General features: G+C 36.5%; 1 protein-coding gene across 7 annotated transcripts in view; it reads right to left on the bottom strand.

Moving 5' to 3' along the window:
• The window catches only part of CCDC192 (coiled-coil domain containing 192), a 216,693-nt gene that overhangs the window by 23,714 nt on the left and 168,130 nt on the right, over positions 1 to 24,849 (bottom strand). The window lies entirely within an intron of this gene.

Here is a 24,849-nt window from a genome sequence, read left to right as displayed (position 1 = left end):
TGGGAGAGGGTATAGGATACATCCATTTCGATGATAAATAAGTGGCAATATCTCTGGAATCATGAGGACTTCCCAATATTAAATAATGACAGCTTTTGTCTGGTTTTTCTTGAGGCATCAAAATATTAATATGATTATTAATATTCACATATCTGTGTTCCTCCTCTGGCATATAAACTCCTTGGGGATAGAGACAAGGTATCACCTGGCTTCTTATCTCCCTGGCTCAAACACTTAGGTGACCTGCAGTGGTGTTCCACAAATGTTGGTTGATGTATTTGCAGTGTTTTAAGCTTTAGTGTATGCCTTGTGAAATTTAAGAAAGTAATCTCCATTCTAGGATTTGATGATGGGACTGGTTATAAAAGAGTATCGTTGGGAGCTATTTTGTGTTCTTGTTGGATGATGTGCTATATATAGCTTGAAGGTCACATTTTACATAAAAGTAAATATCTCAGTTGGCTACTATAAGTCATTCAGAGCAAGTTTGTTTATGTCCAATAAAATTGCACAATGCATGAAGCTACAGGAAACTCATATTCTATCTTCATTTTCCAGCTAAATTAGGCTCCAGGAAAGGAAATAGGCTTCTCTCTCACAGCCTGCCACTTCTAAACAACCTCAAAGGCCTATTCCCCATGGGTTATACTTTGGCAGAACACTGCTGTTAGCCTGTATATGGGGTCATGTGAAATACTGTGATCTGGATAGTCAGTGGTCCACTGTTTACTACTGGATACTACCTTTCTTATGGCTCCTGCATGGGAACAGAAATCCCCATGTTTGCTGCAATGGAAGAACAATGGGAATGATCGGGGCAATTGTGCTACATACAACTATTTAAACTCCTGTATATTTATTCAGTTCTGAACAATTACTAGTTCAATGCTAGATGCTTATTGTTGTCTGGATTTCCCTATTACACACCCAACCATTTAGAAGCACAGCTGGAAGTTTCCTTTTATATTGTGTCATTCTGTACCACTCACTTGCTAATAAAGATGGATACATTAAGCAACAATTTTGAGAAAGGTACAGCATTGGTTCATTTGATCATGAAGTATTTGTAATTATTTAGGAAGCCAGTATCAACTGCTGCCACCCATTCCTGTCTGTTGAGCTTTTGAATTTTCTATTATGTGAGCATGCCAAAGGCTTCTAGGGACCCACTACATAGCGATCAACTTTAAAGGTAAATACATAGAGAATTTTACAGTACATCGCCTTGAAAGCCATACAGGCATGTATCATTTTGCAGATGTATAAACCAAGACAGGAAGGGTCTATCTTCTAACTTCAAGAAGTTGCAGACCTGAAGTCACCTTGAGACTCTGGAGACTCAGGAAGATCAACTTTTCTGTCACACATTCTGATTGCATCCATCTTCTTAAAGTCACTCGCTTTGTTTGATCTGTTTGACATGTCTCTTAAACACAGGTGCCTATCTAGGCAGACATAGGAGAAGTAAGGAAACTGTGCCAAATTCAAATGAGCACATTTTGAAAATATTGAAATTTGCTCCTTATATTGATGCTTTTTCATGGGGAAGCTAATAAAAATCATCGTAAAGATAGAGTGAGATTCTGGTCTTCTCTGGGAAGTGAAATAATGTATATAAGCCATTTTATCAAGTCTTAAACTTTTCTATTTATTTTGACCAGAAAAATAAAAAATAAAAGAAGCCATTTATCATTAGCTCAGTAAACTTAAGGTATCTTCGTCTTTGCACCTTATAATTAAAACTTAAAAAACAAGCAAACAAACAAACAAACAAACAAAAAACCCCAACCAAACCCTCTCTTTATTAGAAAGCACTCTTGGACTTTCTGGTGTCAGAAAATGACAGGGCTGCTTCTAATTCTTTCATGAACCAGCCATATAACGATGGACAAATTGTTTAACTTTACCACATGTATAGCTATTGAGATAGGGACCATTGAATACTAAGGGTACAGAAAACTACAAAGAAGACAGCAAATTAAAAAATTGCAAACAGGTTAAAAATAGAAAAAAATGTTTCCTAATGTGACCTATTCTTGAAGAACATATTTATCCATTATCTATGTGGTATGCCTCAAAATTTTTATTTTTTTATTTTTTTATTTTTTTATTGGTGTTCAATTTACTAACATACAGAATAACCCCCAGTGCCCGTCACCCATTCACTCCCACCCCCCGCCCTCCTCCCCTTCCAACACCCCTAGTTCGTTTCCCAGAGTTAGCAGTCTTTACGTTCTGTCTCCCTTTCTGATATTTCCCACACATTTCTTCCCCCTTCCCTTATATTCCCTTTCACTATTATTTATATTCCCCAAAGGAATGAGAACATATAATGTTTGTCCTTCTCCGACTATGCCTCAAAATTTAATTGATTTCTTGTTTTTATTGATCTCCTGTTCTTAATTGGCAGCTGGGGAAAAATAATGAACCTAAACTTGCCTACTGATAGTTACTATGTCCTTGCAGTTGAAAACAATCATATCTCTGCTCCAGGATTGAGGTCTTCTCACCTCCTTCTTCCATACTTGGCCATAGTGACTTCATACTTGTGTAGTCCTGCTGTCGTCACTGTTGTCCCACTGCTCTTTTGTGTCCTTTGCTGATTGGTATCTGCTGAATTACAGTTAGTTTCACCTGTTTTTCAGATATTGCAGTGGAACTGGACATTGGCCTGGAATTATACTCTGGTTTCTTCTCTAAATCTCAAAGCTGTCTTCTTGCCCTGACACTAGCCATCTTTGAGTTTCAGTTCTTTTTGCCCCTTTCTCCTCACCCCAGATGGGGCACAAGAGAACGGCTATATTTCCTTGACTAATATCTAAGACATGGGGAATCAGAAGTGCTCCTACTTCAGGCTAGTCAGCATGGAGTATCTTGGATGACAGACTCCTCAGACTGTATAGTAAAGCAGTGAACCTGACCCAGTCTAACAGGGTGTTTATACTACTGTCCATTGCTTTCTCCTAGGGGCTTGAACTTGTGTCTTCACAGACCTTTACTCTCTCTTCTCTTTGGCTTTTCCTCCTAGGGAGAGTAAAGTAAGAATTTTCTTTATGTCCCATTACCTAATCTCCTTTCCTTTTCTATGGTATAATCTTGAACGAGTTGTCCATGCTTGTGTTCTTAAAATATGCTATAGGATGAATAATAATAGATTTCAATTCTTATTGGTAAAAAATCAGAAGTTTCATGTGATTCAACCTATGAAAAAATAAGGTTTTGAGAGTCTGAAAAAAATGACTCTTCCTCTTTAAAACCTGATTTTCAAAACTATTATCTTCTTGTGGAGCTTTAAAAATCTCAGTTTGAATGCCAAAGTTAAACAATTATTCTTTGTACTATACAGTTGCTACTCTGCACTATTCTAAGGAGTAAGTCTTAGTCTCAAGGTCTACACTTAATGGAAAAAGGAAATCTGAGGCGAAATAAAATAAAAATAAGTTACTAAGACTAGAAATTATATAAGGGTATTTTAAAACACTTTTCTACTACTACTATAAAAATTCAAATCAGAAACCATTATAACAGTTCTTAAGTTTTCCTCGAGCAAGTGGTATAATAGCACTAATGTACTTAGATTCTATCAGGGAGAAGTGATCTTAAAATTCATTTCTGATAAAAAAAAAATTCATTTCTGATCTAATGTATTCCAAGTTTTTTTTTCTGTCTTGGGAAAGTGAAAGATGAGACAAGAATGATTGATAATATTATTTTATGAGTAATATTCCTTTATACTCCTATAAAAATTCCAATTTGGAAAAACATCTTCATATAAACTTTATTTCATTTAGTTCTTAGTTGAAACCCTTAGACATTTAAGTTTCTAAGGCAAAACCTGATCTGGCCCAAGTCAAGGAGCTCTCAAATTACATTACCAAGGGAGATGGCTTAGCTTAGAGTTTAGTATGTTTTAAATGTTTCCCTCTTTAAAATAATCATCTGTCCTAAGAAAGAGTCATAGTTTGCTATTCTAGAGATGAACAAGCAATGAGATGTGTATAATCAGTGTCTGTCTAAGATGAAGCATCAGACAGCATGACTTCTTCAGAAGAAAAAATGATGGCATTAAGCCACTCCGAATTTTGATCATAGTCTTAGTACCAACTCTGAGTAGACAATAAGCACCTATATTCCTTCACAAATATACTTCCTACTTATTACAATCTGGCTGCCATATCTGCAGAATTTATACACTGTTGCTCTTGTGTCTAGAAAAGCAGAATCCTGTGGGCTACTGAATAAGATATCTAGAGGGTCACTTCTTATTGACTCAGTTGGTTACAAAGGGGATAAGGATTAGTATAGGTTGCCTAGGTTGTACCATTTTAGAGAAGAGTCATCACGATTCCAAAGGTTTTTGGAGACTTTTTTTTTTTCGTATTGTGCCTACAAGTTTTAGCTACTAGTGGTATGCTTAATGGAAACTCAGATCCTCTTGCAGTAAAAATGAGGTTAAATATTTAATTACTTGAAATAACTGGTTAAAATAGAGCCAATTTAAAGTAAAAATTTGAAATAGTTGTTAGATTAACATCTAATTCTTTTAAGAAAGAAATTATTGAAAGATTTTGTGGTGAATTTTAAAATACTGTGGTACTGACACTAAATTATACTAGCCAAAAAACTGTAATATACAAAAATGGTTTCAATGTAAATTACTTGAGACAAATTTAATATTAAAATCTATGGTTTTAAGATAGATGAAACACCTCAATTTGTTCTTAGAAAATTTTAAAAAATGTGCCCCTTTATAAATGAATTATTTATTTGTGTTGCTTTAAAAGGATTAAAATGCTAACTTATGAGTTAGTTTAACATTGTTCATTGGTATGATGCCTCTTATAAGCAGCAAGTCAGGCATTTTCAAATTTGAAGAAAGAGTGACACAGACACACACAAAGCCAGTGGAAGGATTTCTCAGTGGTAAAATGTATGATTTTTTTTTTTCACAAAACCACAATGAGATAACATTCCATACCTATTAGGATGGGCTACTATGAAACAAAAGAGAAACCCCCCCCCAAAAAAAAATCCCAGAAAATACCAAATGTCGACAAGGATATGGAGAATTGAACAGTTGCATGTTGTTGGTAGGAATGTAAGATGGAGCAGAAGCAGCAGAAAACAGTGTAGCAATTCCTCAACAAACAAAAAATTAAATTACCATATGATCCAGAAATTGCACTTTTAGTTGTATACCCCCCAAAAATATTAAAGGAAAAACTCAACAAAAATTTGTACACCAATGGTTACAGCAGCCTTACTCAAAATAGCCAAAACATGGAAACAAGCCTAATGTCTGTGGACAGATGAATGGCTGAACAAGTGTGGTATATGCATGTGATGGACCATTATTCAGCCTTAAAAAGAAAGGAAATACTGACATGCTCCAACATGGATAAACTTTGAAGACATTGTGCTTAGAAAAATAGGCCAGTCACAAAAGGACAAATAGTGAATGGATCCACTTATAGGATGTACCTAGAAGAGTCACATTTATTGAAATAGAAAATAGAATAGTGGGTACTAAGGGCCAGGGGAAGGGAGGGAGCGATTTGTGGGCACAGAGTTTCAATGTGGGATGAAGGAAAAGTTCTGGAGATGGCTGGTGATAATGCTGGTTACCCAACAATGCAAATGTATGTAATGCCACCAAATTTTACTCACAAAAATGATTTTAATGGCAAATCTTATATTGCAGAAATTTTACCACAATTAAAAACATTTGAATGTTGGTCATATAAATCTAGCTTAGCCTTCACAATATCATTACTTTCTGACTGCACTTAGATTTGCCCTCAGATTTGAGCACTATCCCTATTGGTTACTGGCATAAATTACCTAAGTCCTCAATTTTGTCTTGCATCAAATGAAGGAAAGGAATTGGGTAATCTCTGGCTCTCCTTGAGCTGTTATTATCACCAAAGATGATTAAACAGAAAATATGAAGCCATTACTCTATTTAAAATTGACTGTATTTTGGCTTTACTTTTTTTTGCATTCCAGGTGTCTTAGGAAAGCATTTCAGATTGTGACTTTATTTTTCTTTGTCAGTTATACTTTTTGATGGCCATAAGTATGCCGTTTTGCTAAACTTCATTAATATCTTGGCAGATATCTTAAATGTAAAATATTGATAGAAAACAGCAATTTTCATCACACAAATATAAATCTTCATCATATAAATTTAACATTGAAAGCATAGAGTCTCCATTATCATTACCAGCTAATGAAAGAAAATCAAGAATATTGTTTTTTAAAAAAAAAAGAATATTGTTTTTACTTAACAAAATACAAAATTCCCTTCTACTTTCTAAATTAAAATTCATTATGGTATGATGAAAACAACACAAGTAAAAGGAATAGTGATTTATGTAATTTTGAATATTTTCCCAAGTGCTACATAAAATTGCATATCTCCCAATTGTATGTACAGAGAAATTGAAACATAAATGATACAACTTATAGGTTAATAAGAGAGAAGGAATCTATAAGTGGTTTCCATGTTAAGCTAGATTGGTTGGATCCTTTGTGTCCTGAGATAGCCTTATTCTGAGTAAGTATATCAGTCAGGATAACCTTGATTAGTTTACAGGAACAAATAAACCTGGAAATGTCAATACTTAAAATATAAAAACTTATTTTTCACTCATGCAAAATCTGTTGCAAGTAGTTCTCCAGGCAGCTCTTTTTTAGCAGAGTCTCAGGGATCTGGGCAGGATGTTTGTGTCTTGGGGCACCACCGTGTCATCAAGAGCCTTCCAATTTGCCCAGGCAGAGAACTAGACAGCTGGGTGGGGGAAGAGCAAGGTCATTTCATTGTCTCAGCCTGAGATGTGATCTATGTTACTTAAATTCAAAATCACATGCCACTACCCAACTGCATAGATCCTGGGAAAGGTGGGTGACAGGTACACATTCAGAGAACAAGAAATGTCTCTGCCAAGTTGGGGTTCTTCGGTCTGAGCTCTTCTGAGTGGTATAAACTGACCATGTCCTGAATGCAAAAATAATTGTATGAGTTTTCTGTTGCTGCCTAAAAAACTGCCACAAACAGCAGCTTAAACACAGATTTACTCTCTTTCAGTCCTGGAGGTCAGAAGACTAACATAGGTCCCATCAAGTTAAACCATCATGGTGATGGCTATGCTCTGTCCCTTCTTGGAAGCTAGAGAATCCATTTCTCACCTTTTCTATTTTCCAGAGGCTATCCACATATCTTGGTTCCTGATTCTTATTCTCTATCTTCAGTGTCATTAATGTTACATCTCTCCGATTCTTCTTCATGATCACATTTCCCTCTGACCAGAGCCAGGCAAGGTGCTGTGTTTTTAAGGAATCGTGTCCTCAGGGCCCACCTGGATCATCCAGGATAGTCCCCCACATCTCAACATCCTTAATATTAATCAAATCTGCAAAGTCTCTTTTGCCATGTAAAGTAAAATATCCACAGGTTCCAGGGTTTAGGATTAGAGTATCATGGGTAGGTGGTGGGGGGATGAGTCATTATTTATCACAGCCACTTTTTGTGATGATGAAATTCACTTATTTAAGTTTAATGTTCATTACTGGTTGCCATTTTAGAACAGTTTTCAGTAGAAGTTTCCATTTCCTTGGATTTTATTTCTTTTAAAAAGTTTTGGTTTAAATTAGTCCTGTAAGATAAGACTTAAGACCAAGTTTTGATCATGTCTATTTGCAGTGTACAGCTATTTTATCTTTGTTCCTGTTAATGCTACTATTATTAGTAAAACCAGTTTAACCTTGTTTGGGTAATTTCCCCTTTTCTGCCCTCAGGCTCTGTAACTTGGCTGCCACTGACCATGCTGAAGACCCCAGTGGTGCCCACATAAACCAAGCATACCCATCAAAAAGTTTATGTTATCCAATCATAATGGTTTACTTAAAAAAAATTCCCCCAAGAGAATGAATTGCAAGGCTTAGGTGACACTGCTCTAGACAAGGAGTTCTGGTCCAACTGGGGTTGCTAAGTATATACACTCCAAGTGTGAAGCTCCTTGTGTGTCCACCTCAGTCCAGCAGGTGGGGAGTGAACCCCCTGTAGAGGAAAGCAGGGTTGGAAGACAGACAGAGTTCTGGATCCCTCTGACATTATCCAAGCATCTGGATCTAGCCACACTTGTAATTTTTATTACCAAAGTCTTCACTTGCTCTTTTTTGTTTAAACAAGTTTAATTTGGGTTCCTGACACTTGCAACCACCTGTGTCTTGACTGATGAGCCAATAAAGTTGAACAGAGTTAGTCAAGTTAAAGTCACATGTTCCAGAACAACTTCAGGTAAGTAACAATTTTGACTCACGCACTTAAAATAATCACTGAAGCACTACGGTACTTCATTGGCATTGCCAGCCCAGAATAACCAATGTCATCATTTATAATTCTTTCTGCAATGTCACATAAACCCAGAAAATTGTCTAGAGCTGTACAGCAGGCAGCAATCTGTGTGGGTATTTACTTCTCTCCTTATAGTTATGCGGCATGTTGAATGCTCTATTGATGACCAGTCCAACAACAGATGCATCACTTGGCTTTCATTACCAAGTATGATATATGTTCCACAAATGCATAGAGATAGGAGTCATTTGGAAATGGGGTAATGATCAAGTAATCAATGCTTATGAGAGTCATTTGAAGAGCATTTAATAAACTATTTGAATGAAGGGAGGAAGTTTTTTTAAACAAGTATATTGTCGGTGTCAGGACTCAGATTCAAGAATGGAAAATATTGTTTTATAGCTTCCTGCTGTTGCTGGATTTTTTAGTTATTGTTAAAAGGAAGATTCATATCTGTCAACAATTATTCTCTTGTATATACAATTTATTCACCATATTTGAGATCTCCATAGTCTGAAGTTCAAAAGATCTTATTAAAATAGCAGAATACAATATATAGTACTTATGTACATACATATTTTTATGATTAAAGTATATTTATTTAGAAAGAGCTAGTATGAAAAATAATATTTTGTTGAGACAATAAGATTATGAGTTATTTTTATCTTAAAATGTGGTTAGTATTATTAATGAAATTGTTAAGTACTATATTTTTGGTGGAGATAACAATAATCAACTTATATATGTAAGAATTCTTATCTATTAAATATGCTCTGGTTGTTTGGATGTATGTAACAATTTCATGGGTCATTGATTTAAAGTGGACTATCGTTAACTTTCAAGCAGTGTTGCCCTTCTCTTACTCCTATGATATTTTTCCCTGACCTCTGTTTCCTAAGGGTCAGAATGAATGTGGTCTTGGGCAAACTATCCCAAGTTTGCCTCTTAAATTCCCTAACAACTCTGAGCAATTGTAGAAGAAGTGACATACAGATAGTTTGTATTGATTCTCTTGTTCCAGCCATTAAACAAGGGTAAGGCTCTGGAAATCAGTTCTTAGACAGCTTCCTGACAGCAGGTACCAACCTGCTTTTCCCAAGTCCAAAGAGGATAAATGTAGCTGTCTCCCCTATGTTTCTAACTTACTTAATTTTCTGAACTGAAGTAAACTAGGCAAAAGAGGTTTTCAGAAACATCTCTTAGACTTATCAGAGGCTCATCACAAAACCTAGACGGCTCTCAACCATTAGTTGAAAATAAAAATTCCTGTATGGGCCAGTGAGGTAAATGTGAGTGGGGACAGGGGGGGCAGTGAGGATTATAGTGAACTGTGGAACACATACCCTAAAAGGAGGCTACACACTCCTCTAGCCATTCCTCACTGTGCGTGAAAGTAGCCCCAGTGTGTGGAAAAACACAAAAATCTGAGAATTGCTTGGAAGCTTATTAAACATGTGGCTTCCAGTCCCATCCTAGATATTCTAATTTAATGGTCTGGGGTAAGCCCAGGATTCTGCATTTATGTCTCTCATCCGAAGAAATTTTGATGCAGAGGATCCCAGATCCTTCTTTGAAAAACACTCTTGACAGATACAGAGTGAACAACTGACTAGAACTTTTTCAGGTTTAACTGGTAGCTAGTGAAGGAGATCAGAACACACTACCCCAAAATATGCTGCTTTGACATGTTGGTTATTTGGAGCTGAGGGAAGCTGAGAAACAGCAGATGCAGGAAGGGCTTTGTCTCCTCCCCCTTACTCTGTCAGAGCAGAGCATAAATTTCCCACGAGAAAGGTGGGAAAATCCTTGTACCGTCCTTATCACTGGAAATGGAGAGTTAATGCTGAGCTGAACCCATCCAAACAAACCTTACTAAATGATCCTAATCCTTCATTACTTTTCCCTATATATTTACCTTTCCACAAGTGACTGCTTCTAAAAATTCAAACCCTTTGTTCTTTGTCTTCTGTGCATCCCCCCGCCCCCCCTTTGGTTAAAAGGGTGTCTCAGCTCTCATGACTAACTGTGTCTCTGAGGTTTTCACTTATTTCCTACGAAGCCCCTTGTCGTGTAAACATATTAACATCAAATACATTTGTATGTTTCTCTTCTGTTCATCTGTCTTGTTCCAGTTTAATTTATAGGCTCCAATTACAAAACCAAGATGGTAGAGGAATAGCTTTTCCTTTCCTACACTATACACTAGTCTTCACCTTGTTGAAGCATGAACAGTCAGCTCCTTGACCACTTTGCCTAAACCATTTGAGACCATTGTTTATCTGTGGTGCAGCCCTAGGCCTGCAACTCCCTATGTAAGATGTGCATGGGCAAGAAAGCCAGGGAAAATCAAGTTTTATTTATTTTTGCTGGACTAAGGCTGGGGATGGTGCCTGGTTCTGTTGCCTACTTGTGACTTTGGCCTTGGTTCAGGAATGTACTCCAAGGACCTTTATAAAAAGAATAGCTTGAAGAAAGTTCATACGTTTCATCCTGCTTATTACCGATACTCTCATCTATCCCCTCACTCCACTTGGCACATTTCCGGGTTGAGAACACAAGGTTGGCTCAGTGTTCCTCTGACTCTCTGGTCATTGACTGACTAGCCCTGTAGGTAGACTGCTTACTTTGGACACTGGGGAGTTGATTTGACAAAGCTTACAGATATGACAAGTAGGAAATGATCGAGAATAGAGCATAATTCACAGGCCAAAACAGAAAGCGTATCATCCAGTCTATAATCAGGAAGGGACCAAGTTAAAAGAGGATTGAGAATTTTGCAATAACTTCAGGGTGGTGAGGTTTGAGATGAACCATCAAAACTGTGTGTGATGGGGATAGATAAAAGGTGAAAAGGGCCTGATTTAGAGAATGGAGGAAGATTCTTGGATGCCATGCTCTTCCCTTAGGCTTTCTTCAAAGCTGGTGTAGAAAGAAACTTCTCTTCCATAGTCATTTAATCATTTTTGGTTTTATTTTTAATTGTGCTGTTTTTCATACCTAAACTAATATCTCTGATTTCTCAATTAATTTTCAGACCGTTTATGTTTGTTTGCTTTTCTAATCAATCTAATTCAGTAGAGACATCAATATAGTTTTATAAGGTGTCTGGCACCTCACATATATATTTTTCTCATCAGCAAAAACTTTTACTAATCATTCATAAAAATGCAAATGAGACACAGGTTTGGCACCAACCTCCTAGGCCCTTCTCCTTTGGCCTAGGTCTATCCAGGAGAACTGCCAATCACTGATGATTGCGCCTACCATTTCAGTTTTTTTCTTTTTTTTAATTTCCCTTCTTTGCCTTTTATTTTCCTGTTTTTATTGAAGTTCTATTTGCCAACATATAGTATAACACCCAGTGCTCATGCCATCAAGTGCCCTTCTTAGTGCCCATCACCCAGTTACCCCACCCACCTCCCCTTAAGCAATCCTTTGTTCGTTTCCTAGAGTTAGGAGTCTCTCATGGTTTGTCTCCCTCATTTCAGTGTTTAGAATGATAGATTTTTGCCATTTGGAATGAAACAATTTATATGCCATTACCTAGCAATGCTATAATTTAACAAAACAGTTTTAATTTCTTGAGAAATAGTTCAGTGAAACAACATGGTATGAGTTTCACTTCATGAAAGCAAGGAATGTATCTTTTTTGTTTGCTCCAAGTAGATGTTTGGTTTTATTTTGTGAAATAAAATTGATGATAATTGTGTCTCCTTGTTTAGATTAATTCATAATACTGCTTTAAAAATAACCTGTACAAGGCTTAAACATATTTTTACCCAAATTATATGTTGTCCAGGAAAAAAAAAATTATCCTGAATCCAGAAGTTCAAGTTTTTTTTCCTCAAATCAGTCTTTTTGTACAAGAGACTTCAGCTGTTTAGTAAGACTTGGTTCACACAGCAGTATCATCTTTTATATAATATACTGCTTTAATAAGAAATTATTTGAAAGAAAATCCAGTTAAGTAAAAGAGTTTTCTCTGCCTCTCTTACTCAGTAACTAAGCCTATAGGAAGCCAAGCAATTATGTCCATAAGGTCATAACTCAGGATCCTTATCAATTTATCTGAGGCATAGGTGCTCTTGTGAGAATGTTTTACAATATTTATTGTGATTTTCTTAAAAAAAATAATGTAATGTGATTTTCTCTTTTGTCTTCCTGAATCCAACATCCTTTGTACTCATCCACTCTAAGTATTCTCCAGCCTGAGGATAAATTGGACTTTGTTTCAAGGAAAATACCAGCAGACTATACTCAGCTTTTGACCTTCAAAATTGGGTTATGCAGCAAGACATGTGTGGCTGACCGTATTTTCCAAAGATGGTCACGGCATTATGTCCCATCTCACATAGTCTTCTGAAGTGTGAACTGGCTATTCCATGAAGAGGTAGAATCTAATTTCCCTTCCCTTGAAACTGGACCAGTCTTAGTGACTTCCTGTAACTAGTAGAATAAACATAATTCCATTTTACCTGTACAGCTGAGTGTAGAATGAGCTGAAATAAGCAGCACTGTTTTATTTTTTTTTTTTTTTTTTTTTTTTTTTTTTTTTTTTTTTTTTTAGCAGCACTGTTTTATAGGTGCAGTATCTGTAAGAGGAAGAGACACTTCTAGGAAAAGCAAGTGGCATGGAAGTTTCTATATGTTTTTCCAACAAACTCTTACAACACAATTCTAATTTTAAAGCAATGAAGAAACTGAGGCACAGCCAAAATACTAAGATTTGTAGTGGAAGCTGGGATTCGATCCTTATTTTTCATTTTCTATTCTTTCTAAGAATTAGATATTCAAGACATATGTTAAAATGTCTCTGACAAATAATGGAGAAACTTGTATTATTCCACAAATACTGGATAAACTTCATACTAAACACCTGTACAGGTGCTTTTTGGATCTGGCTGGACATTTTTTTCTGGGAATCTGAGGCTACTACTCAAGCATCAGTGGAAACATGAACTTGAGGTTAACCGCTAAGGAGACCTGCTGTCCCATGTGGAATTTAGAGCTCGTTCCCCCTTATTATGCCCATTGTCTTTCCTTTGGAGCATACACACATCCATGATATTTGGATAAATATTCAAAGATAAACATGCAGGGTCTTTTGAGAACTTATTATAATTTTGAAAAAACTGCACACAATGAGTCTGATCCTGTAAGATCAAGATCTGGCCTGAATCTTCAAGCTTGACTATTTGCAAGCTCACAAATGCTCTTTGAATCTGCAGATTCTCTGCTAGCTGATTGGATTTGAATGGATAGTAGCTGAAGTCTCCTTTTTCTCATTGATTCTTTTTTTCTTATTTATTCATTTACTTTTGGTGGGAGGATGTGTATAACAACCTTTCATATTTATGGCTAGCATTTAAGAAGCTGTGTATATGCCTTGTAAATTCAGAAGCAGGCCTTCTGCTTGTTGACATTACAGCTTTATGACTAAGCCAACCCCCTGTTGTTCCAGAAACTCTCTCTAAACATTTCTTCTTTTACAAACATTGTGTGAGCTGATAGAGGCTCACTCAGCAGCCTCAAAGCAGAGCCTGTGCTTCTGCTTCTGGGTGTCTTAATCTCCTCAGGCAAATGTCTATTTAGAATGGTTGGTTTTTAGTCCTCTTTTAACCTATCTTAAACCATTTCTTTTGTTTTATTGGAAAGAAGTCTCCCCTATCCCACCTCTACCCTATAAAGAAATGTAGAACAATAAAAAAAATCTAACTTTTAATCTGAAGTTTAAAATTATCAGCATCATCTAACATTTGGAACTAAATTTCAAAACACATCCGTGACTCATGAGTCCTTTATAAATTTTTTATTTTCTTCCTAAAAAGCTAGCTGACTCTAAGAAACCTTTTCTGGACATTATCACTGCCCTGGAATCCAGAGCAGGCGCCACAGAGAAGGCAAAACTTAGGTCAGAGACCCCTTCTCACAGAGCAAGTCTGTTCTTAGATATAACCCATGTGCCGCAGAGCTCCAAGTCTTGTTTAGAAACCATAATTCTGACCTAAGTACTAATTGCTACAGATATACCCTTGAATCTTTTTGGCCACTGTGACTTCCATAATTTTACCTCCCCCTCCCAACTCCCACCCCAACCCTGTCAGCTGGTAGGACAGTGCTAAGGATACAGATCTGGAAATGGGCTCCCCTGTAAGGCTGGTCCTTCAATATCGTGGGTATTTCATGGGATGTAACTGATGGCTGTGCTAGATTAATGTCCATTTTCTCCCTGTCTATCCTACTTGTCCCTTCTCCCCCCACCCCCACTTCATCATTCCTGCAAAACAGGGCTACTTATTTTTGCCTAAAATAGGGCATATTTTTTTCTTTTCTTTTCTTAAATTACTGCACCTATAAACAAGCCCTCTATTACATAGGGAACTCCGATTCTAGTAACCCAGCTCTCCTTCTCTATTAACTAATATTTGGACCATAATAGGAATTCTTTCAGACCATTAAAATATTCTCTAACATGTCTTAAAGCTATCCGGTTGCTAAGTTCCTATGTTAATGATAAAGCTGAAGTTAATTTTTCTTTTAGCTCTCTTAAAAACTGTTACTGTTACACTCCCCAGCAAACTTCTCCTTTGATATCAGGGAGGGGCTAAATTACTGGATAGAATTATGTCATTTAATTACTTCTGAAGCACATTAACCTATGTTTTAGTATTATAAAAGTTACTTTTGAAGTAAAACACATTAGAGGCTGAAAGACTCTTAAATATTTTCCCATTCTCAAATAATTTTTTTAAGGGCTTTCCTAAAGTGAAACATCTATTCTAATGCAAAGTTTTGAAAGATAATGAAGGAATGAGAAAATTTTCTAAAGCTAATTCTTAGGAGAACTGAGAAGAGAAAACATTATATATGCCCATTTCTTAAAACTGTATTATTCTAGATATGCATAAGGTTGATTTCCATTAAATGATATTAAAAATCCTCCAAGGCCTTACCTCTTCTTATAAGAGTAGCCTGATTAGACATGCCTGCTTTTACATCAAGAATTGCTCTATTGTTAGCACTTATAACCTGAGAACCTGAACTTACGCATTCAGAACTACCCTACTGGGAATTTAGCTGTGCTTCAATGAAATTGTTCTTCCTTCTTCTTATCTTCTGTAATGTGGTGTTACTTCTGCAGACTTTCAGTATGGACTAATTGGAGACAGATATCATATCCCTTTTTGGCAACCTCTCCTCTCTAAGAAACTAATTTTTTATCTCACTTTTTAAAGATCTGTTTTTCGACTGAATATAGAATTTTTTTTTCTTTAAAACTGCTTTAAAGAAGATAAGCTTATGTGGATTCTGCCCTAATATGTAGCATATGAGATCCAGTTCAATTAGGTGGAATCAAATGACGGTCAAAGGGGAGGGAACTAGTGTATAATAATATTTATTTTGCTTATTGGCTTATATTAAAAGTCTGTTTAACAGGCATAAGAAACAAAATATAAAACCTGTAAAGGATACAAATTTTAGGAAAGAAACACAAAACAAGTTGACTTCAGGTTTCAAACTACATTTTTAAAAATTCATGGTAGACTTGGTTCATAAAGGACATTTTTTTTCCCATTCGAGTTGAATTTTTTTCAATTCAAAGACAGTGTTCTTTAGAAAGAGGAGCCGAGTCCACAGAGTAGGTAGGAGATACTATAATTATTAACCTAGTCACCATGGAAAAAACATTCCAATTGAGCAATTACTTTTAGGTAATTACATCCAGATCCCTCATATTCTGTCGACCATATCTTCTTTGGATTTTTCTTTCATAAACCACAATGCAGAGAGCATGGGGAAAAAAAGGAAAAGAATGCAGGGGCCATGGTAAACTTCTGTTTTCTGAATGAGGAGGACAAAGTCCCATGAGTAAGTCCTGGAGCTTGAGATCAGAACTGAATATCTGAAAGTGACCTCTTACTATGAAATAAGTGTAATAAACCCCTGTGAGATTCATCAAAAATACAAATGCCTCCATTTCATCATAGATTTACTAAGTCAGCACCTCCTTGAAAAAGGGCCTAGAAATTTAAATTCTACTAATTCTCCGTGTGCCTCTTATCATATGTTAACATTTGAAACCCAAATAAAGCCAGTTCAGATATTAAAAAAAAAAAATTACAGCCAGTTGCCTGAAATTAGGTCTCCTTTTAAGAATATATTTGTAACCTGAGATTAAGCTAAGTTGCCACTGATCATCAGTAATATTTTGTCTGTGAGAACTAGGTCCTTGCTTCTTCTTACCTAGGTATTTTGTTTCTTATAGATCTTGCTTTGGATTGTATTTTTGTGCTCACTTGATCTCTTAGGAAGTGGTCAACACACTAATAATACTCATCAAAGACTTTCTAAAACGGGAAAAGATATAGTTGTCTATGAGAACTAGGTCCTGGACCTAGCCTCAGTCTTTTGATCTCTCTGAGCTTTGATTTTTCTCACCTCTTGGATATGGTTTGGACTCTATCAGGAGCTGTGAAGGTAAGGCCAGTGAGAGGGAATGGCCTGGGTGAGCCCATCAGGAGTGATGGGAGATAGGGTCCTTGGGGAGAACTCACTGCATTTAAAGGAGCCATGACTGTTCAGTTCTAACAAAAGGTTGTCAGGCAAGGATTCAGACCCAGAAATGCCGCAGTGTCCTGCTTTTCCAGAGAAGCTGGAAGTCCTGCTAATAATATGAAATCTCCATTTAACGATCGTTAAATGATTGACATTAATGCAAAATATCCAACATACTTTAAGGAGTAAATAGAGCACTCGGTTAGCAAGATTTAGCCTGTAGGCCTCCTTACGATCCTTTCTAGTTATAAAATCCTTTATATCTCAGCTATCTAGATCTAAGTTACCATAATGGCAATTCCAGGCATGTGGAGACTACCTAAATGGCAACTAGCAGAAAGTAGTTACACGGTCTTTCCTTAAAGATTTAATCCTGCCTCATTTTAAAAGATCTGTATTCATTTTTAAAAGGATGAGTCTAAGAGGGCATTCAATAGAGCAGATTCCTGGTTGTAGAAACTTAAATAGCCCCTCGTCGTTGAACATGTCATGGCTAATGACTATGTCTATGCAGGTAGGTTAGAATTAGATAGGACCAGTAGATCTCAGCAATCAGATTGCCTGTGATTCATTGAGTCTATTGTGTCAGCTTGTACTTCTGTGTTATGTACACTTGCAATAGAGATAGCTAATTAGGACAGATAAACGTTTTAGCTGTGTCTCACTCTTAGTCAAATCATTAAGTCTTCGGAGATCTTCCTTTACCTCCTTATAAATTTATTCAGTCTTCAAAGTTTTGAATTTTCTTTTCTATATTAAATGTTAGATAAATCTAACGCCATCTTGTTGAATTAAAAAAAAAAGAGGCCGTTGTGTACTTAGAAAGCTTTGTCTAACATCCTGAGGTGCACGAGTGTCTCATTTGATTAATTGTCTGACTCTTGATTCAGGCTCAGGTCATGATCTCAGGGTCAGGGGATCAAGCCCCGTGTCTGGCTCCTCACTCAGCAGGGCACTTTCTGGGGATTCTCTCTCTCTCTCTCTCTCTGCCTCTTCATCTGCACCTCCTCCCCCAGAATAAATAGTAAGTCATAAAAAAAAAAGAAAACCTAATTTGATATCCATATATGCAACATTGATACACCATCCCTAAGCATATTTGCATATGAAAGATTCAGTTCAAGAATATTCTCTCCATAGTATTTAGAATGTTAGCACCAAGTTATTAAACTCCTGCCCCTGTGTTCAACTATCCTTTGCTATGTTGAAGAACTGGAAAAATTTGGAAGTTCCATTTGGCATTTCATATCATAGTGACTCATTAAATATTTCCAGATTATTAAAAGCCTAAGTATTTATAGAATGGTGTATTGCCCTGACCACTCATTCTTTTTTTTTTTTTTTTTTTTTTAAGGGAGGAAATCTGACTGGGGATCTCTGAAGATATATTGAGAATATGCTTGGATTGAGATGGGCTTCCTTGTTCTGCCACTAATCCCAGGATTGGGGAGAATAAGACAGAATTTGTTGATTTGCTAGGTGCCAGATGCTTTATGCACTTTATTTCTAATCTTACAACCACCCTCCAGAATAGTTATTCCCATGGTATAGCTGAAGAAATTAGTGTCAGCGATAGTAGGGGACTTGTCTGAGCCACTAAACTGGGTTTCAGACCTAATCTGTAAGGCTCTAAAGTCCATATTCTATGCTTTACTTGCTGGTACCTCCCAGGGCTACAGAGTGTAGAGAGAGTTTTCTGGGCCCCATTTTCTTCATCTGTAAACCATGGGAGTTGGACAAGATGATCACTAAGTTCTGTTTGACTTCTAACATCCTATACTGATATTTTAGGGCTCTGTGCTGCAGAGAATATGACTCATGCTTAGGCGAAACCCCCTTTGGATATTTTCAGATACTTCTGATCCTGGCTAAGATTTTCAAACAGGATGTTGACAGATATACTTAGTATTAATCTTGTCTCCCGTAGCATTTGGATGCCTGCCAATTCTTTGTCACTGTGAACAATGGAGAGCATTATTTTCCCTGTTCTTTTATTTTCACATAAACCTACTCTCTACTGTTTCTTTACCTAACCCTGATCCATGGGTTTATACTTAACCAGACTCTTGACTTTTTTTTAATCTTTATTTACACATTTGACCAAATTTTATACAGATTTCTAAGTTTTTAAAAAGAAATCCATAATTATCTAGGTTCTTTTAGAACATCACATGAAACAATGCTGTATCTTCATGAGACTGGACAACAATGATAAGATGATGTCAGAGAACCACTGCTAGTTGCCAAATGAACTGTTAGATTGATGAAGATTAATTTCTCTCCATATCACCTATGTATCTGAAATCTATGTACACACTTGAAAGTACTTCTCATTATAATAGGAATACAAATTAAGCTCACATGAATTATTTTAAGGCATTTGGAAATCTAAGCTGCATCTCAGATAATAGCAACTTGGATTCTAAACCCATTTTGATATAAATTAGAAGGGACTACACATCTGTACTTTTCTCTACTGCTAGTTCCATTCAGGATTTGATCTTTCTAATGATTAGATCTACATGGAAACAAAACTAAACAATGACAACAGCAAAACACAGCCCCTTAACAGTCTCTCTCTCTCTCAAAAAATATATATATTTATATCTTATATTATATATATATATATATATATATAGAGAGAGAGAGAGAGAGAGAGAGAGTCCATGTGTGGGCAAGTGGGCAGTGGAGGGCCAGAGGGAAAGGGAGAGAGAGAACCCTAAGCAGGCTTCATACTAAGTGCAGAGGGGACCCTGAGATCATGACCTAAGCTGAAATCAAGTGCTGGACACTTAACCAAGTGAGCCACCCAGGCACCCTGCATAACATTTTTTATTCCCATTCCTAATAATGATATTCTGCTAAAAACCGACATGTGTTGACTATTTTCTTTATGCAAGGTGACAATATTGGGTACAGTGAGAGGATACAAATATGGTAACAATGTAATACAATTCCTTTAAAGGTCTTATGGTTTAATAGGTAAGAAATGGACAAAAATTGTTACATAAGCCATAAAAGGGTAAAAGCCATCAAAAGAACATAAGTAAGTGCCTCTGGAGGTCTGAAGAGCTGGCATTTCACCTGGGACTTGAAGATCAGGACAATTTTGGAAGGAACATGAGGAATTAGGGAAAGATATTCCAGATAAAAGAAATAAAACAAAAGCCATTGTGACTTTTATCATTTGACCCTTTCTTTTAAAATTTTCTTCTGTATCCAACCTCTTCCCATACATCCCTCTCTACATGGCTTCCTATTTATCATTTAAGACTCAATGGAAGCCTCATCCTTCAGGAATTCTCCTCCATCCTCTAGGTTATGAATTCAGTTTGATTGAGATTAAGGAATGTCTTTCTCAAGTGTTCCTCATTTCATTAAATTAATCTCCTGCAACTTATTTTCACAAGTTAGAATCCTAGAAATCATCTTTGTTACCTTAATTTCCATTCCCACATCCAATTCAACCCATCTCACGAATTCTATTTCCAAAGTAAAGATAAAACCAACTATAGATAAAATATATGGTTTATACATATGAGGAATATTATTCAGCCATAAAAAGGAATGTCATTTTAATGTTTGCTGTGATATGGATTAACCTTGAAAACATTATGTTTAGTGAAATAAGCCAAACACAGAGTAATAAATACTGTATAATTCCACTTATATGAAGTACCCAAAATGGACAAATTCATAGAAACAGAAAGTAGAAATTACCAGGCGCTGGAAGGAAGGATGAGTTATTATGTAACAGGAAGAGAATTTTTGTTGTAAATAATGAAAAAATTTTGAGTATCTATAATAGTGATGGTTACACAACATTGCAAGTATATTAAATGCTCCTGAGTTGTGCACCTACCAATAATTAAGATGACAAATATTTTGTGTATTACACCACAATCAAAAAAATTTTTTAAACGTTAATTAAAATCTGTTCTTTTCAATTCTACTTCTTTGGTCCCAGTCACCACAACCTCTCACATGAATTGCTGAAATCCTTACATTTGAGCTAGTCTCTGTCTATCTTTACACACTCACCCTTTGCTACTTTCCCCTCATTTACTTCTCTCTATGGATGTTAGACTTGTTACTATTATGAAAATCCAAAAAACTGTTTTTCTGAAACAATTTCCAAACTTGCTATTTCCTTTTGGAATGTGCTTTTCTTCTGCCTCTCTGCTTGATTGACTCTTATAATTCATGTTTCAGTTGAAATATCCTCCTATTCTTTTTTTTTTTTAGGATTCTATTTATTTATTCATGAGAGACACACAGAGAGGCAGAGACATACACAGAGGGAGGACCATGGGGAGCCTGATGCAGGACTTGTTCCCAGGACCCCAGGATCACGACCTGAGCCAAAGGCAGATACTCAACCACTGAGCCACTCAGGTACCTCTGTCCTTTCATTGTTAAAGAGATTTTTGCTGACCTACCTACCTCATCAACATATTTTTCATTTCTATTCCAACCTTTATTTTATATCATAGAACTCCACTTATTTATTGCGATAATCTCAATCTGTAACTTTTCTTCTTACCAATATATTTAGCTTGAGCAACCGGGTAGGTGGTAATGCCATTGCCTAAGATGGGAGAAGATAGGAAAAAACCATGTTTGAAGCAGAGTTAAGTTAGAAGGTTAGATAAACAAGAGGAAATATAAAAAGTTCTCCTGAAAACATATGAATCTGGATTCAAAAAGCAAGAGATGGACCAGAGATACAAATGTTGAGATTATTAGGCTATCAGTGATATTTAAGGCCACAAGAATGAACAAAATAATTCAGGGAAAAATTGAAGACTCAGAAGAAGAAGAGGCCTTGAACTAAGTCTTGAAGATCTTTAGAGATTCTATATAGTAGACTTCAACAAATTAGAGAAAGAAGTAACTAATAAGGAAGAAGAAAAGCCAGAATTCCATGAATGGAAATGTGTCAAGAAGAAAGAAGGGGTTATTTATGTTGCATGACACTACAAATTCAAGGAAGGTGAACATAGCAAAGTGAACACTGGGTCTGGCATCATGAAGATTGTTGGGGACCTTGATTAGAGCACTTTCAATGGAACACCATCATCTAAATAGAATGGAAAGAATAAGACTCGTGGAATAAACAGCAAATTGGAGGGAGAGGAGGAAGTGAAAACTGTGTGGAGTTGTTTACCTTAGAATCAGAGTGGGAAAAAGGTACTGAGTGATGAGAAATCAGAGAAAGTTTTTGCAGGGATGTGAGTTACCAACATGTTTCTATGCAGATAGGAATGAGCTGGAAAATAAGAGTATGTGATGCAAGTGTGAAGTAGGGTAAATAGGTGACATACCCAGGAAGGTGAGAACCACAAGGTCAGGATACTAGTAGGAGGGTGGAACCTTGAATGGGAGGAGGAACACTTTTTCCACTGATAAGAAAAAGCAATCAGGAGAACACATGTGACAATATGAAGCAAGAATTTAGATTTGGCAGTGGAAAGATGAGAGAATCCCCTTTTGACGACTTGTGTATTCTCAGTGAATTATAGGTGAGGTCATCAGTTGGGCGTAACGTGGAGGAGCGGAGCAGTTTGAGAAGAGATAAGAGGGTTACAGACAGTTGTTTTGGGGAGTGAGAAAGTAGCTTCCTGAAAAAAAGTTTCTGGCAGTTTTGCTGGGTAAAGTTAAATGCTCATCTGAGGTCTATAATCATGCAAAGTAAAACCAATCAGGCAGGTTTTGTTACTTTGTTGGCAGGAGTGGAGAACAGAGATAGAGGGCTTCCATCAGAGGTTTTGTCAGGCAAGTGATGGAGAGAGGGAATATGAGTAGAAAGATAAGCTGAGGGACACCCAGGTGGCTCAGTGGTTGAGCACCTGCCTTTGGCTCAGGGCGTGATACCGGATTACTGGGATCAAGTCCCGCATTGGACTTCCTGCAAGGAGCCTGCTTCTCCCTCTGCCTGTGTCTCTGCCTCTCTCTGTGTGTCTCTCATGAGTAAATAAATAAAATTAAAAAAAAAAAAAAAAACATAAGCTGAGGCCAATTCATGGAGGGCTCTGAATGTCAGCTAAAAAAATATGAATTTTATTTCATAGGCAATGGGAAGCCATTGAAGTATTTCTGACTATGAGAATGATATTAACTAAAACAGTACATAATTATTCTTCCTTTAATGTAAAGTGCTGAGATGTTTGAATAAAAGAAACAAGACCATTGGTGGAAGAACAGGGATTAGATAATCATGATCTAAATGAAAGTAAGCAGCAGTTGACTTGAGCCAGACCACTGAAGGTTAAATTTCTAAGAGATCTTGGTATCTGTGGAAACCAAACTAACTTGATGGGAACATCATGCCACAGGGGAGAGAATTCTAACCTCTGTGTGAGGATTAGGCAGGATATTACCTGAATATCTGTCTATAATCTGTCTGGATATTATCTAAATAAATGTCTGGAAGCAGATATACATCAAGGGATATATTGGTCAGTCACTAAATGAGTGAGAACCCAAGATGTCACCTGATGTACTGAAACCAAATAAATAATCATAAGATTACTGACCAGTGATAAAGCCAGAGGATGTCAGGAAGAATTCAGGAAGTGGTCCGCATGCTGGTGAGAGTTAGAGTGGCTCAAGACATAGACTATGGCCAACACAAGAATGCTAGGTACTGGTCCAAAGTGCTAAGTAGGGCAGGGAGACCAGCCAGTTTAAAGAGTAGATATAAAGGACTTTGGAACTAATGGTCAGTTCAGTTTTACAGGATTGGCCAATTTAATGACAAATCTCTGACTTGAATTATGGGTGCCAGATTTTAAGCCATCTAACTATATGTACACGGCATTGGTAATAGTTGAAATGGTAAAGTGAAAAATCACAAAATAACACATTTGGAGATAAGTCAGAATCAACCTATTATGTGCAGAACAACAAGTAATAGTTCAAATCAATCCCAGGATTTGATAATCTACTTCAACCTGGGAGCCGGTAGCTGTGCTAGCAACTCCATAGGTATCACTGGCAATCTGAAAGTATAATTTGTCCCCTGGTAAATCTGTCACGTGGATTGGTTTAGAATATTTAACTTAATAAGTAATCTCATTCCATCACCTAGCAATTCATAAACATATTAAGCAATACAACACCAGGACAGGATCCCATTAAGTTTTATTCAGTATCCATCCATCCAACATTTCATGACCATCAAGCATCAGACACTGTGCTAGGCTGTGCATACAAAGAAAAATAAGACTCCATCTCTTGTTTCTCTTTAAGAAATCTCCAGTCTGTTGGTGAAAAAAGAAAGAATAAACAAAAAGATACTTATAATAGATGTTATGATTTTGGTATACTTAAGATTTTTTGGTTTCCTAAGTCATGGGAAGACCAAAGAGTGGGTGGGGAGATGGTAGTGGTGGTGGAAATAGTTGCGAAAGAGGTTCTGAAGAAGGATCAGAAGACAGAAGAGGGTGAGGATAAGGATTGGGGTAAAAGGTTATGGCACCTTAGAAAGAGGAAGTGGCTAGTGCAAAGCCTTTAGGTCCCAAGCAGAATGGTACTTTAGGAAACATTCCTAGTTGCTGCATATGGTTGTCGTATTTCAATTAGGTTCGAATTCTGCTCATTTAATGTAGATTTTATTTCTCTAGTGTTAACTTTTCATTATGTTTTTCCCTCCCGTGATTTGAAGTTCAATCTAGTTTTTTTTTAATAATGGATGCATGTAATAACTCTAGGAATAATATAAATAAAATTTCACCAAAATAGAAATACATATGTGAAACCAGTCATTAAGAAAGGGTAAGAGTATTTATTTATTACTTTAAATTAACCAAAAGGTAAGCTGATGTCATTGAGGCAATAAAAGACTGCAGGCCTATCACTTTTCTTTGGGAATGTTTTTAAAGGACCAAAGCCTTTTTATATAACGTAAATAAGAGTGTTCATCAGCATGTGCTCAT

Source organism: Canis lupus, chromosome 11 (assembly GCF_011100685.1).
Source record: "Canis lupus familiaris isolate Mischka breed German Shepherd chromosome 11, alternate assembly UU_Cfam_GSD_1.0, whole genome shotgun sequence".
Lineage (NCBI taxonomy): Eukaryota > Metazoa > Chordata > Mammalia > Carnivora > Canidae > Canis > Canis lupus.
Note: the sequence above shows the minus strand (reverse complement) of the source record. Positions and strands in the feature narration are given on the sequence as shown.